The sequence below is a fragment of the Pipra filicauda genome, unplaced genomic scaffold, assembly GCF_003945595.2.
Source record: "Pipra filicauda isolate LSUMZ 115617 unplaced genomic scaffold, ASM394559v2 scaffold831_size133403_pilon, whole genome shotgun sequence".
Classification (NCBI taxonomy): domain Eukaryota; kingdom Metazoa; phylum Chordata; class Aves; order Passeriformes; family Pipridae; genus Pipra; species Pipra filicauda.
In genome coordinates this window covers 90,307-103,815 of record NW_024105011.1, presented here as the reverse complement: position 1 = coordinate 103,815, position 13,509 = coordinate 90,307, and the positions used below count along the sequence as shown (strand labels likewise).

Genomic DNA, 13,509 nt, shown 5'->3' with positions numbered 1-13,509 from the left:
TTGTGTTTCCTAATGTGAGGATGCATTGGAACAGATGGTTTCACTAAGAGCCTGATCCAAAGATGATTGAAGACCATAGAAGCTTTTCCCTCGATTATGAACATTTTGCTTGTTCTGGAAGACTGGACCTCAATCAGGAAGCCCCCCCAGTGTGAGTCTCCAGTATGATCAAACTTCTTTTCTGGGGAGGAGAGAGATTGTTGTGAATCAAGATGAGTCCATATAGCCCTACAGTTTCAAGTTAAACCTGCACTGAACTGAGGGAGCTTGTAAGGTTTGTAAATAAGTCCTCTGGAAGTGTGATTGTGGCACAGCACACATGGCTTCTCTGAGCTGGAGGGCAGCCCTTCTCACTCAGAGTTGTTGGAATAATTGGAAAATCACTCACCCCTTACTATTTCACGGCCACAGCCTCAGTCCCCCCCTGAGCCGGTGCCTTCATTTCCATTTAATAGGATGGAAACCATGTGGCTGTGAATCATCTGGTCCTGTCTCTGCTGCCCCAACGTGAGCACGTTCCCTGTATTCCATCAGCTGTGCTACAGTTCAAATTGATGGCAGGGCTCACACCTTATTTCCACACACCGAGGCTGTGAACTTTCTGAGGCTGGGAACGTTTCCCTTGCCAGCCCCCTCCCTTCCAGAGGCCCTGCTAATTTTATTGTTTGTTTTTTGGGGGTTTTTTTTGACTGCCATTCTGTGCTGGAAACTTGACAGACAGAAGAGTACTGCCATTCCCTGAAATTTTATTAACAGTATTTTTTCTGTCTATCCACAATTTTCTGCCACATTTATTACCACACATGCTCCTGACCATGCGGGTGCATCAGGACGCCTGTAAATCACCATACAACCTTAACCATGCTCTGTGAGTGTGATTCCACAGTGCTTTAGCTCATCTAAATGAGAACTTCTACAGTCACTCCCTCTCCTTTACTCCCAGCCTCACATTCCTACCTTCATCTTTGAACTGGCACTAGCAGATTTGTTACACAAATATCAAAACATTGATATTTTATGCAATATCATGTACTGAGATAGCTCAGGGATCTGATGCAGTTAGGAACCAGTCAGTCTAGTTTTTGTCTGGTTCATTTTGCTGAGCTGTGTCCTTAGGACATAAGGATTAAGGATATAAAACTATCAGAGAACATCCAAAGAAGGGCCACAAAGATCATGAAGGGTCTAGAGGGGAACCCATACGAGGTGTGGCTGAGGACACTCGGTTTGTTCAGCCTGGAGAAGAGGAGGTTGAGGACAGACCTCATCAGGATCCACAGCTTCCTCACAAGGGGAAGTGGTGGGGTAGCACAAATCTGTGTTCTCTGTTACCAGTGACAGGATCCGAGGGAATGACATGAAGGAGAGGTTTAGTTTGGATGTCAGGAAGTGGTTCTTCCCCCAGAGGGTGGTTGGGCACTGGAACAGGCTCCCCAGAGCAGTGGTCACAGCACCAAGCCTGGCAGAGCTCAAGGAGCATTTGGACAACACTCTCAGACACATGTTAGGATTCATGGGGTTGTCACGTGTGGGACCAGGAGCTGGACTTGATGGTCCTTGTGGGTCCTTTCCAGCTCAGGATATTCTATTCTACAATTCTATGATTATCCTGTATTGATATAGCAAGCTAAGGAATGAGACCATATGGAACAGAATGGGATTGAGGGCAGTATGACAGCAAACCCAATTTAGAGTGTCGGCGCCTCTCCTCTCCATCTGTGGGGGTGTGCATGCATTTGTGGATGTTTATTTCTAGCATGCATGAACAACAAACCATTTTTGGATTTTTCTAGAAGCGTCTCTAGACTGTTACACATAACACCGGGAACACGAAAAAACATAAATTAATTTGAAAGATCCCATTAAGGGGCTTTTACAGGAACTGCAAGGTGACATCTGCCCCCCGGAGGTGTCTTGGGGAAACACCTCCAGGCATTGATCAGTCAGTTGGTGATTAACACTGATCAGCTCACCAGGAATCATCATCATCATGGTTGGGCTTTGCCAACGCAGATTTGGGGAAGGGCTCTACCCACGTTTGTTACAAGCACGCTGGTGACTAAAAAGGCCAATACAAGATGGGCACATCCGGTAGCAGAAGGCACAGCAGAAAGACTCCTTAGGTGGTACATTCTGCAAGACACGATTGTTTCTGCATTGTCTTTTCTCCTCAAGAGTGATCCTGCGTGTGTTCCCAAAGGAGACAGCTGCGTTATAGATGGTGTGTCTCCAGGCCTCCCGATTTGAGGCCAGAGTAGACCAGTTATGGTGATCAATATGGCCAAGGCTGAGATGTTGTTTCAGGGAGTCCTTGTATCTTTTCTTCGGGGCTCCTCTCTTGTGGCAGCTGGTGGCAAGTTCCCCATAAAGCAGGATCTTAGGGAGGCGGTGGTCCTTCATCCTGGAGACGTGCCCTGCCCAGCGCAGCTGTGTTCTCAGTAACATGGCCTCAATACTTGTGACTGCTGCTTGTTCTAGAACAGATGTGTTGGTCACATAATCTGACCAGTGGATGTTTAGGATTGTACGGACACAGCGTTGATGGAAGCGTTCCAGGAGTCGCAGGTGGTGGCGGTAGATGACCCATGATTTGGATCCATATAAGAGAGTAGACAGCACAATGGCTATGTAAACACTGATCTTGGTGCTTTTCTTCAGGTGTTTATTTCACCAAACTCTTTTCCGAAGGCACTGTATGCCTTTGCTAACCTGTTGTCTATCTCCCCGTCAATCTTACTGTCCAAGGAGATGAGGCTCCCTAGGTAATTAAACTGCTGGACTGATTCGAGCTCTGATATAGTTGCAGTGGATCCTTCAAGAGAAAAGCAGCAGTTTGACCACCTTAGCAGGTAGTCCCTTTTTCTTATTCATTTGTGTTCCTCTTTGTTCTCTGTATTTGTTGTGATTTTTTTTTCCTTTCTAATGTTTTCTTCAACAGTAAAATTCAACTCCTCTGCAAAGAATCTCTGCTAATATTGATTCAACCTTTATTATAAATGCGTTAGTTGTGCTATTATTGCCTTTATTTAAGATTTTGCTCCTGCCCCATGACCTACAGCAAAATGAACGTTTTTTATTATCTCTGTATAAGATATTTACTTACTTTCCTAGCATTTATCCAACACCTTCCTTATAAAAAAACCTCCTCTTTCCTTTTGCTTATTTTTTAGGTTAGCAGTGGTTGTGAATGTCAAAACCAACTTTTATTCCCTGCTTCTGAAAGCCATTAAGTTTTGTCTCATGGGTTGGTAATTCTTATCCCAACTTTTGAGTCATTTGACAATCAATGTTTTGTAATTGCTATTGATAAGTAATTGGAAAACAATAATCACTGGTGGAATAGGCAAAAATGTAATTATTTTTATATGATGTGTTGTGTTACAGTTTGACTAAACACTTAACAAATATGCAAAATATTTGCTGGAGAAAACACTTCTTGAAGGGTGAGTTTAAACTTCCTAAACAATTAATTTCTCTTGCTTTCTTTTGACTATGGAGGAAACCCAAGATCATTTAAGTCCTAGTATAGTCTCCTCAGTTAAATATCTTGAAGTGAGTAGGATGGATAAGAGCAAAGATGGGACTTTCACTGAAAAATTTGATTTACACAAGTTTTGGGTCGTTTTTAATTTTTTTCCTTCAAGTTTCCTATGAGAGAGATTTTGCTCTTTCTGTTCCACAGGAAAGAAATGCTCTAAGCAGACCAATAAATTAAGGATGTGGCACTGCATGAAGCAGAAGAACAAATATATCTGGATCCGAGGAAGAGAATAATCTTTGGAAACCACCTGAATTTCCAGGAAGACCTCACAGTATCTGTTTAATGGAAGTTGCATTACAGAACCTCTGAACCCCTGCACAAAGACAACATAATTTACATCAGCATAAGTTCTGCTGTAGCCATGGTGTCATCAAGCAAGCCTCGAATTAGAGAGTAAGTTCTGACTCCATTTTCACCCTGCCTCCTCCTCTCCTCTGGTAAATATTTCTTGCATTTCATAAGGCCATTTTCCTTGGCCCTTCTTGATCTTGATCTGTCACTCACCTGTAGGTAAATCTCAGGAAAAATGTTCATCCTTTCTAAGCAGGAAGCTCGGAGATAGATCTCTCTACTCCAGTCTCCCTCCAGGCAAACTAACATCATCCCGTGTATGATGATGTACCAGTTCGAGCTCAGCAAGGTCAGAGCTGAGTTTATAATCCTTCCCTGTGATCCCTCTGGGCTATCTTCATTCTCCTTAGCCATTCCTGTGCTCATCCACGAATTCAGGCAGCATTTTCTGCTTATGTCGTCCTTCAGGCAAGGAATTGTGGCTGAGGGCAAGGAAGAGTTATCTTAACACCCCTTGAAATAAAAACAAATAAAAAAACCAGCCTTTCCTCCTTGACTTAGAGCCAAAATTCTCATTCCAATTCCTGCCACTTGGTATTCATCTTCCCTAGCTTTAGCTGTCTTAGGTATGTTTAGGCATGCCCAGCATCCAGTTTAAGCTCATGACCTCAGCTCCATGAGCAGTTGGAAATGAGATATGGGGATGTTCCACGGGTTATGTTTTTCTACCCTTTAGCCAGACAGGAAGACAGGAGGCTGTCAGGGTAAATATGACAGGTAAATGTGTTCCTAGATGTGTCTCTGTTCTCTGAAATTTCAGAAGTCCTCCTGAGACTATGTCCTGTCGTACCGAAAAGTTCTAGCCCTTTCTTTTCCTCTAGTTCCCAGGGTAATTGTATTCGTTTGTCTTTCATATCTTTCAATATTTAAATTCTTTAGGGAAGATCTTCCTTTTCAGTGTGTGTTTCCACATGACCTAACACAGGAGAATCCTCTTCTGGCACTGCAGTTTCATGGTACTAAGACAAATAATAAGGAATTAGTATCATAGAATCACTTAGATTGGAAAAGACCTCTAATATGATCAAGTCCAACCATTTCCCCAGCACTGTCAATGCCACCACTAAACCCCAAGTGTCACATTCACAGGGTTTTTAAATCCCTCCAGGGATGGGGACTCCACCACTGCCCTGAGCAGCTGTGCCAGGGCTGGACACCCCTTTTAGTGAAGGAAGTTTCTTAATATCCAATCTACGCTTTTGCTGACACTGCTTGAGGTTATTTCCTCTTGTCCTGTCACTTGTTAACAGGGAGAAAAGACCAACTCCCACCTGGCTACAGCCTCCTGTCAGGGAGCTGTAGGAATTCATAATGTCTCCCTTCAGCTACTTTTTTCTCCAGGCTGAGTCCCCCCAACTCCCTCAGCTGCTCCTCATCAGACTTGTGCTTCAGAGCCTTCTCCAGCTTTGATGCCCTTCTGTGGACACACAAAGGTGGTAAATATAGCAGTAGAATCAAGCAAGCACAACTCCATGTAGGAAACTTTCCTTGGAAAGCCATTGACCTCAATATGCAGCCAAGGATGAATCCAGCTCATAACTCACTCTGTTTTCTTCTACTTGTTTTTGAACTATCATCAGGTTTTAGTTCTTTCACCAGAAGAAACAACTGTGGCAATATTTTCTTTTTAATTAAGCTGTATTTTAATTAACAGGTTATTGTGATATAACATATTACAATTAACATTATTTCATTGAATATAATCCCATATGGACATATTCAGCTTTTACAGTCACTTGTTCCATCATTTTCCTTGTAGCTTGTTGCCCACAACTGACTTAGTGGTTTCTTTGGCTACATTGGCATTTTATAAATTATTTCAATTAACTATGAGGACCTTAAGATATATTAAACATATTTCAGTATAAATTCACATGGACTGTTTTACCTAACCAGCTTGGGAAATGAGAAAACCAAACCTGGGTCCATCCAAGATATTTGCATCCAGAGTTTGTTGGTATTTGAGTGTTCTTGAAAATGTTGAACAAGCACTTGCCTAAATATCAAGTCTATAGATGAGCTGCATAGAGAAATATCAAATGGTCTCCTCACAGCTCATACCAGGGCACTCTATATGGCCAAGATGTCATAGTCAGACACTCACTTAGCTTTAATGCCTGATTATTCTCCCTCACTGGGAGAAAAAAACATGAGGACTCCAGCTTAAAGTTAAGAGGTATTGGAAAGCTTTGCCAAGCTGGGACTTGCATTATCTTTGTAAGGGGCAAACCTATTGTTGTCACAATCAAGTCTCAGTGCAAAAGTGACAGTGGCCTCTGCCTGTTCTTTTTGACTCTCCCTCTCTGAATTTCCCTTTTTCTATTATGTATTTTAACATTCACTTCATTTCCAACAGTATTCATTATTCATCCCTGAGTGAACCGGGATGATGTGTTGGTGGTGCTTTAAGAAACAGACCTTTGACTCTTCAAAGTGAGTACTTTTCCATTCTCTTTTAGACTTACAGAGCAACAACAATTACCCTTATTGAAAGGAAATGTCACTCAAGAGTTTTAAGAGAAAACAGATCAGATAATACCTCAAAAAAAGAAACTAAAGAAGGTATTATACACTTGCAACCACTCATACAAATGATTAAAGAAGAATAGGATGGAGATGCTGATTCAATAAATGTACACTTTACAGCATGAATTCTCTTGATTCACCTATGGTTAATTAATTCATAAGAGTTGACATTCACTTGTGTGTCACAAATCACTTCTCAGTCCTCAATAAAAAAAGAGCAAAAAAAGCTTAAATGGAAACTTAGATTTCTTTTCTGAAGGTCATGAGCTTTCAGTTGAGTATAAAGGCCTGCAATTCACAGTACTTGCCTTTGATGGGTCTCTGAGTTAAGCATATGATTCTATGATTTGTGGCAGAAGGAGAAATTAAGTATATTCTTATATGCCAGGTAGAATTAGAGACTGTTGCTCAGGTTACTGGACTTATCAGATGTATTCCTTGCACTTTTGGAACTACTCAATGGTGTACTGGCACTAGGAGGAACTAACAAAGGAAGGTGTTGGGTTTACAATATGATCAGTGCAGACAGGTCCTGACATTTTTGCAGAGCCCTGAAGCAAGACTGGTGGTGCTACATCTGAAAGGATCAGGGAAAAGGTCACAATTTTTTGTTGAGGCTTTTCTGCTTTAATGGATTCCCTGCTTTTTGGGAACACAAGGTCGAAACGTAGTTGTGATACAGAGTAATCAGCTGGTTGGTTTGTCTGAAACCATGGAAAGCCTTACTGAATTCTTTGTTCAGTCTTCATGTCTTTTATATTCTCCTGCTTCAATATTCATTGTATACATAATCAAATGCAGAAGACAGAAATATGTTGTTTGCTTGGAGACAATGTGAAGTGAGGCAGAGGAAGCTGGAAAGGAGCAGGGGGATTTAAAAGCAGGCAAAATTCGATTGCCTCTATAGGAAATTAAGCACTCGAATGGTCAGCCTAGCACTGAAAAAAAGCTTCCACAGCCTCCTTAAAACATAAGGACTTTTTTATTTATTTGTGTGCACACACTCTCATGCAAGAGAGTGGAGGTAATTGTACGATATTCAAACAATTCCTGTATTTGTGTCTGAGCTCACCTAACAGAAAATGTTAAGGTCATTCCCAATTTTGAAGATTAGTGCAAAGCTCATCCTGCACTGAACTCCATGCAGTTGACAAAGTTCAACACAAGTGTGCTTTGCTGGCATTGAGAGAAATTCAAGCAGGGAATTGGCAGACTTGAGTCTATGTCCTTATTAAAGTCTGTTTCTCCCACATGGTTTAGCAAGTTCAGGGGTTTTTTTATTTATTATTATTGTCATAAATATGTGCTTGAGCTGTAACTTCTTTCACTTTGGTAACACTGGTCTCTGAAAGAGGCTAATTCCACAGGGGCAGCATTTTGTCATATTCCTGAGTAAAATCACAAATTTTAAAAAAGAAAATGAAAAAAAATCTCAGACTTTTCTGAGGCTTTCTCTGAGGAAGGGAAAAGAGACACAAGTGAATCTGTAGACTGAGCTTTCTCACTACATGCTGAAAGCAGATAATGAAGAAGAAAAGCAACCCAGTCACCCTTTCTGCTTTGTTCTCTGCTGTGCCTTGGATGCCTCTCACTCAGCACTTACCATCATGGTCACTGGGGAAACTGGTTTAAATTATTGCCCATCAGATCAGAGTGGGGTAATGAGAAATAAAACCAAATCTTAAAACACCTTCTCTCCAACCCTCCCTTCTTCCTGCACTCTGCTTCACTCCCAAATTCTCCCCCTCCTCCTCGTGGCACAGGGGGATGGGGAATAGGGACTGGGGTCAGTTCATCACGTTGTCTCTGTCGCTCCTTCTTCTCTGGGGGAGGAATCCTCACATTCTTCCCCTGCTCCATAGGGTCCCTCTCATGGGAGACAGTCCTCCTCGACCTTCAATGTGGGTCTTTCCCATGGGTTACAGTCCTTCAGGAATTGCTCCTGCGTGAGTCCCTCCCACGGGGTCACAAGTCCTGCCAGCAAAGCTGCTCCTGTGTGGGCTCCTCTCTTCATGGGGCCACAGCTCCTGCCAGGATCCTGCTCCAGCATGGGCTTCCCACGTGGTCACACCCTCCTTCAGGCATCCCCCTACTCCGGTGCACGGTCCTCCAGGGGCTGCAGGTGGATCTCTGCTCCTCCCTGGCCTGCAGGGGCACGGCTGCCTCACCACAGGCTACAGGAGAACCTCAGCTCTGGCACCTGGAGCACCTTATGCCCCTCCTGCTGCGCAGCCTTTGGTCTCTGGAAAGTTGTTAATCACACATATTTTCACTCCTCTCTTCAGCTGCAGTTCCAGAGCAGGTTTTTTTTCTCCTATTCTTAAAATCATTTTCCCAGATGTGCTACTGGCAGGCTCAGCCTTGCCCAGCAGCAGGTCTCTCCTGGAGCTGGCTGCAATTGGCTCCATGGACATGGGGGAAGCTTCCAGTGGTTTCTCACAGAAGCCACATCTGTAATCCCCCTGCTACCAAAACCTTACCACTCAAACCCAGAACAGTGTTTGTTCAGATTCTCAGTACTTTAAAAGTTAGAAATTAAATACACTTTCATGTCAGAAATCTGCTCTTTGGGTGGAACAATATCTCAGAACAAAGCAGGACCAGGCATTGAGTTCAGCTAATTCAGATTAGTTTCTACACCCACTGCTCTGTCCTTCAAAATGCTTTGGATGGGTTTCACCATTAGTAACTCAGTTTTACACAGAGACTGAAAGATTGACCTACCCCTATTATGGTCTGTACATATGGGAACTCGAGCTCTGATTTTTGGTCCCCTGGACCACACCTCAGATAAATAGCTAGAATAGCAAACAGGGTTCCCCAATAACCACAGCTCAGACCATTTGACTGTGAGCACTTGCTAAAGTGTCCACATGAGGAACCTCAGCACCCAAAGTCAGGAGAGAGAAGGATTTCTGCCAAAAACGTAGGTCATCATCTGGAGCATCTCATGTCCTTGAAAATTCACAATCCTAAAGGAGTACATAGAGTTGTTTTGACACCTACTAGGAGGAGGAAAGACCCTTTTAATGTATGGTGAACAGACACCATCTGAGCAGAGGTAGTAAAGAAACAGTTGTCTGGTTCATTTTATACGAAACAAAGCAGCACCAAAACAAAATAACATCTTAGGTCTTCCCAACAACACAAAAATTCAGTGCAGTGTTGCAATAGCTACAGGAAGCCCTACTTTTCAGCTGAATCCTGATTTAGACATGTTTCTTCCAGTTCACTAGATAGACCAGCCTCTGCTGGATCAGGAAGGCATGTACTTCATTCCAGTCTGTGAGAAGATAAAGAGCTGTGGGAAACCAAGAATTAAAAACTGCTGGTTCATGACAGAAGGTAAATGCAATACTGAATGAAAAAGAAATGTCTAATGAATATTGTATCTGTAAGGGATGAAGATTTGTCATGTCCCTCCAGAGAAGACACCTGTTCAAATATCCTTGTCAGAATGATAATGAGAAAGATGACTCTCATGACTGGGATGCTAATGAACAAAGTCACACATTTTGCTGCAAAGTGTTCCCAGACTAGCATGGATAACAAGTGAGCTGAACTCTTACTTGTCACCATAGGAATCAGAGAGTCCCCAGTTCCAAGAAACAAACACTGTGAACAGACATTTGGGTGTTTTCCTCATCAGAGAGTGCAAAAAGGTTTGGGATGCTCTGAGCAAGGTCTGGAGTCTGAGTGCTTCCTGCCACACAGCTGATTATCTGCGTTTTGTTTTATTCTTACAAAAAAAAAATAATCTAATAATCGGGGTTCATTAACAGGACATTCTTGCTCATTCATATGACAAAATCCTTCACTGGTGAGAGTAGATTGTGATTCATGTAGGGTCTTCAATCAAAATGCCAGATGCTTTCCTAGAAGGTACAGTCAGTGCCAGGGGCTGAGACTGTCTTCAATTACTTGAGAAGCCCTGACTGTCACCAACAAAGTCAAAGTTAGAAATGAGATCATGTCAGATGGGACATGACAACCACATTTAATAGATCATGTGAGAAATACTGTAAAGTCTCAATGGCTGATCTTGCCCTACATTCATCATAGGCAAATTCCCAGCAGTTTCTTTTTTAAGGCTGAGTTTTTCAAGTTAACACTTTCATGAGCATCGCTTCAAACAGAAGATTTCTTGTGAAATTCTTTGCATCCTTACATAGAAGATGCAAACCAAAATATGCTTGTGATTTATTATTACATATACTCAGGCTTTGTAGTAAAGATAGAGTCTAGTCTCTTGTTTTAAAGTACTTGAATACTACTATCAAAGAGGGAGAAAGGAATTCACTGACTGGGCTGGTTGGAAAGACCTGACAGAAACAGAAATTTAACTGAGAAACTGCCATCTAAGTATTCCCAGCCCTGTAGTAGTGGCCATCTGGCAAGGCCTGAAACATTCCCTGCCATACCTTGTGAAGGAGAAAGCAGTCTTGTGTGAAATGCTCATGTGAGGTGGTGAAAGGAAAATGACCTTCTGAAAAAAACCCTGATGCAAGATTTGCACTGGCAGATGTGCAAGGAACTTTGACTACAATAATTATAATTGTACATTGATAAAGCATTTCTCATCTTGGGTCCCACTGTGCCCTGTGTAGGATCACACTGCAGAGGTGCTGACACTTTTGAGAGCAGGGTCCCAGCAGGTGAAATCAAGGCATGTCAAGTGTGGCATTGAGGAAATGAGAAAATACTGTGACAAGAAAGAGAAAAATTGCAAATGTAGTCCAGATGCAATTGCAGGGCAAGAAAGCAAATGTCTAGTTTTAAAAGATTATTTATCAACCAAGTTTGCTGTATCTTTGAATCTGGCTCTTGACTTTTAAACACCAATTGTTGTCAATATTAAAAGTGTGAGCTTGGATTTCAAGTGCTTGGACCCTTCCCTTTTCACAAACACTCGTTTTAGACACAGTCCCCCTACCCTAGGGTTAGGTCAGAGTTTTTGTGAAGAACAGACACAGATCCTACCTAACTTCTTATCTGTAATTGAGAAATTTAGAAAAAACAGTCTTTTCACCTGTATGTTCCTATCCAGAGAAATGGGCATGTTCAGGTGACAGCTCATCTTGTTCTGACCCCCTGCCATGGGCAGGGACACCTTCCACTAGCTCAGGTTGCTCCAAGCCCCATCCAACCTGGCCTTGGACACTTCCAGGGGCAGCCACAGCTTCTCTGGACAACCTGTGCCAGGGCCTCCCCACCCTCACAGGGAAGAATTTCTTCCTAAAAGATCTAAAATTATTATAAATTGTTAACAAATAAAGAGGAGGACTTGACAGAGTCAAGTGAAACTTGAGATGGTTTTTGAACCTGACAACAAGACATCGATCCAAATTCCAGACATTTAGAGCATCCTGCAAGACCAAGGTCCTGGGACAGGCTTACAAGCAACCCATGTGCTGACATGTCCACTGGTTTTGCTTTTAGTAAGTAGGATGCTTAGAAAGACACCAATTCCAAAAAAACACCCCATTTCTCTTCCACATTTCAACACTCATTTTCATTTATCTTGTGTTATAGCAGGAAAAAAAAAAAAGAAAAAAAAAGGAGAAAAAAAGAAGAAAAGAAAAGAAAAGGGAAAAAAGGGGGGAGGGGGGAAAGAAAAGAGAATTAAAAAAAAAAAAAAAAAAAAAAAAAAAAAAAAAAAAAAGGAAAATAAAAAAAAACACCTCTCTGGAAGTCATATTTTGAACTTCCAGGAGGGCTGACCTCCACTGTGCCCTTGCTGGTACCAAATTAAAAAATTATTTGCTCGTTTGTTTTTTTTTTAACAAAAAGGCAAAGATGCTAAATTTTCACAGCCACTTTGGAGGTGAGAAGCAGAGAATTTAGGAATACAAAAAAGAAACATTTGTATTATAACTTTGCTAGGAGACAATGTGCTCTAATTAGATAGCAGCAGGCTTGCAATATCCACACAGCCCTACTCACATTATTAATATTTTATCCTAACTGGGACCCATCATGCATTCTTTAACATTCATTTTCTGCTCTTCACAGGTTACAGGCAGATCTCCACTTTCCATGTCTGCATAAGAATAAATCAAGGTCTTTAGCAAACATTTTACAAAAGAAAATGGGATTTTTATTTTTTTTTTTCCACAGAAAGTAAGGATTATGATTTACCCACTGCTGGGACATTTATTCACACTGCGAATGATAGCAGAGATAGAAAATTGCCTTGAAAATTGCTCTGAATTATATGTATACAAAATTCCTATATTTTTGTGTGTAGAGGAAGTTGGCTACCAGGCATTTATACAGGTTTATATGCATTCCTCTACACACAGATTTAGTTGGGAAGGTCACTGAGTATGACTCCTCATTTCAAATCCAAAGAAGTAAATTTACCCAGCTACCTCTGGCCTATATTATCAGGAGTGTGTGCCCAGCTTTCCATCAGCTGCTCTTGCAAGATGGCATTTTTAAATGGGTTTTAGTGTATTGCCAAGCACCTGCTCGTGTAGGGTCACCACTGAAAGAACTCTGCCATAAAAATACATTTCCTGCACAGACGTTGCCGTCTAGATTTCCTCTGGTAAGAAATGGGCCAAGAGATTGTTCCATCAGCTCGGTAATGAACACTAGAACATGTGAGCCTACCTGGAATCATAAGAAAAATCGTGTTCTTTCTTCAGAGTCCGACACAAGGCAGTGGTGATGGATATTCACTTACACTAAAATCTTACCCGATAAATGAGAAAACACTATAGGGGGGAAAGTAGGAGCAAAACACTGGTGGGTAAGAGGGCTGCCAGTTAAAATCACAGAGTAAATGTGTAAGAAAACAGCTGAAACTTTCATACCAGGTATTTCCATCAAGGTTCAAGGAAGTAGAGATCTGCCTCTTGAAAACAGTATTCTGCTGTGTGGGTTTCTGAGCCTACAAAGGCTTTTCCTTTCCTCTTAATTCCTACTCACTTTACATTTCTCTTTCATATCATTGTTTTCTGTTGATTTATGATTCCCTCCAGCTCTCTCTCCATCTTTCCTATCAAGTCTGTTTAATTGTGTCTCCCCTTTACTACTTTAGAACAAAATCATGTTGGACTTCTGTTTGGGAATTTCTTTTTGATGTT

The 13,509-nt window shown here is 41.8% G+C and overlaps 1 long non-coding RNA gene across 1 annotated transcript; it reads left to right on the top strand.

Moving 5' to 3' along the window:
* Positions 1 to 9,654: 9,654 nt before the first annotated feature.
* Positions 9,655 to 12,490, top strand: LOC120325118. Its single transcript, XR_005566944.1, has 2 exons — positions 9,655 to 9,763; positions 12,431 to 12,490. It is a non-coding gene; the product is annotated as an uncharacterized LOC120325118 (long non-coding RNA).
* Positions 12,491 to 13,509: the final 1,019 nt, after the last annotated feature.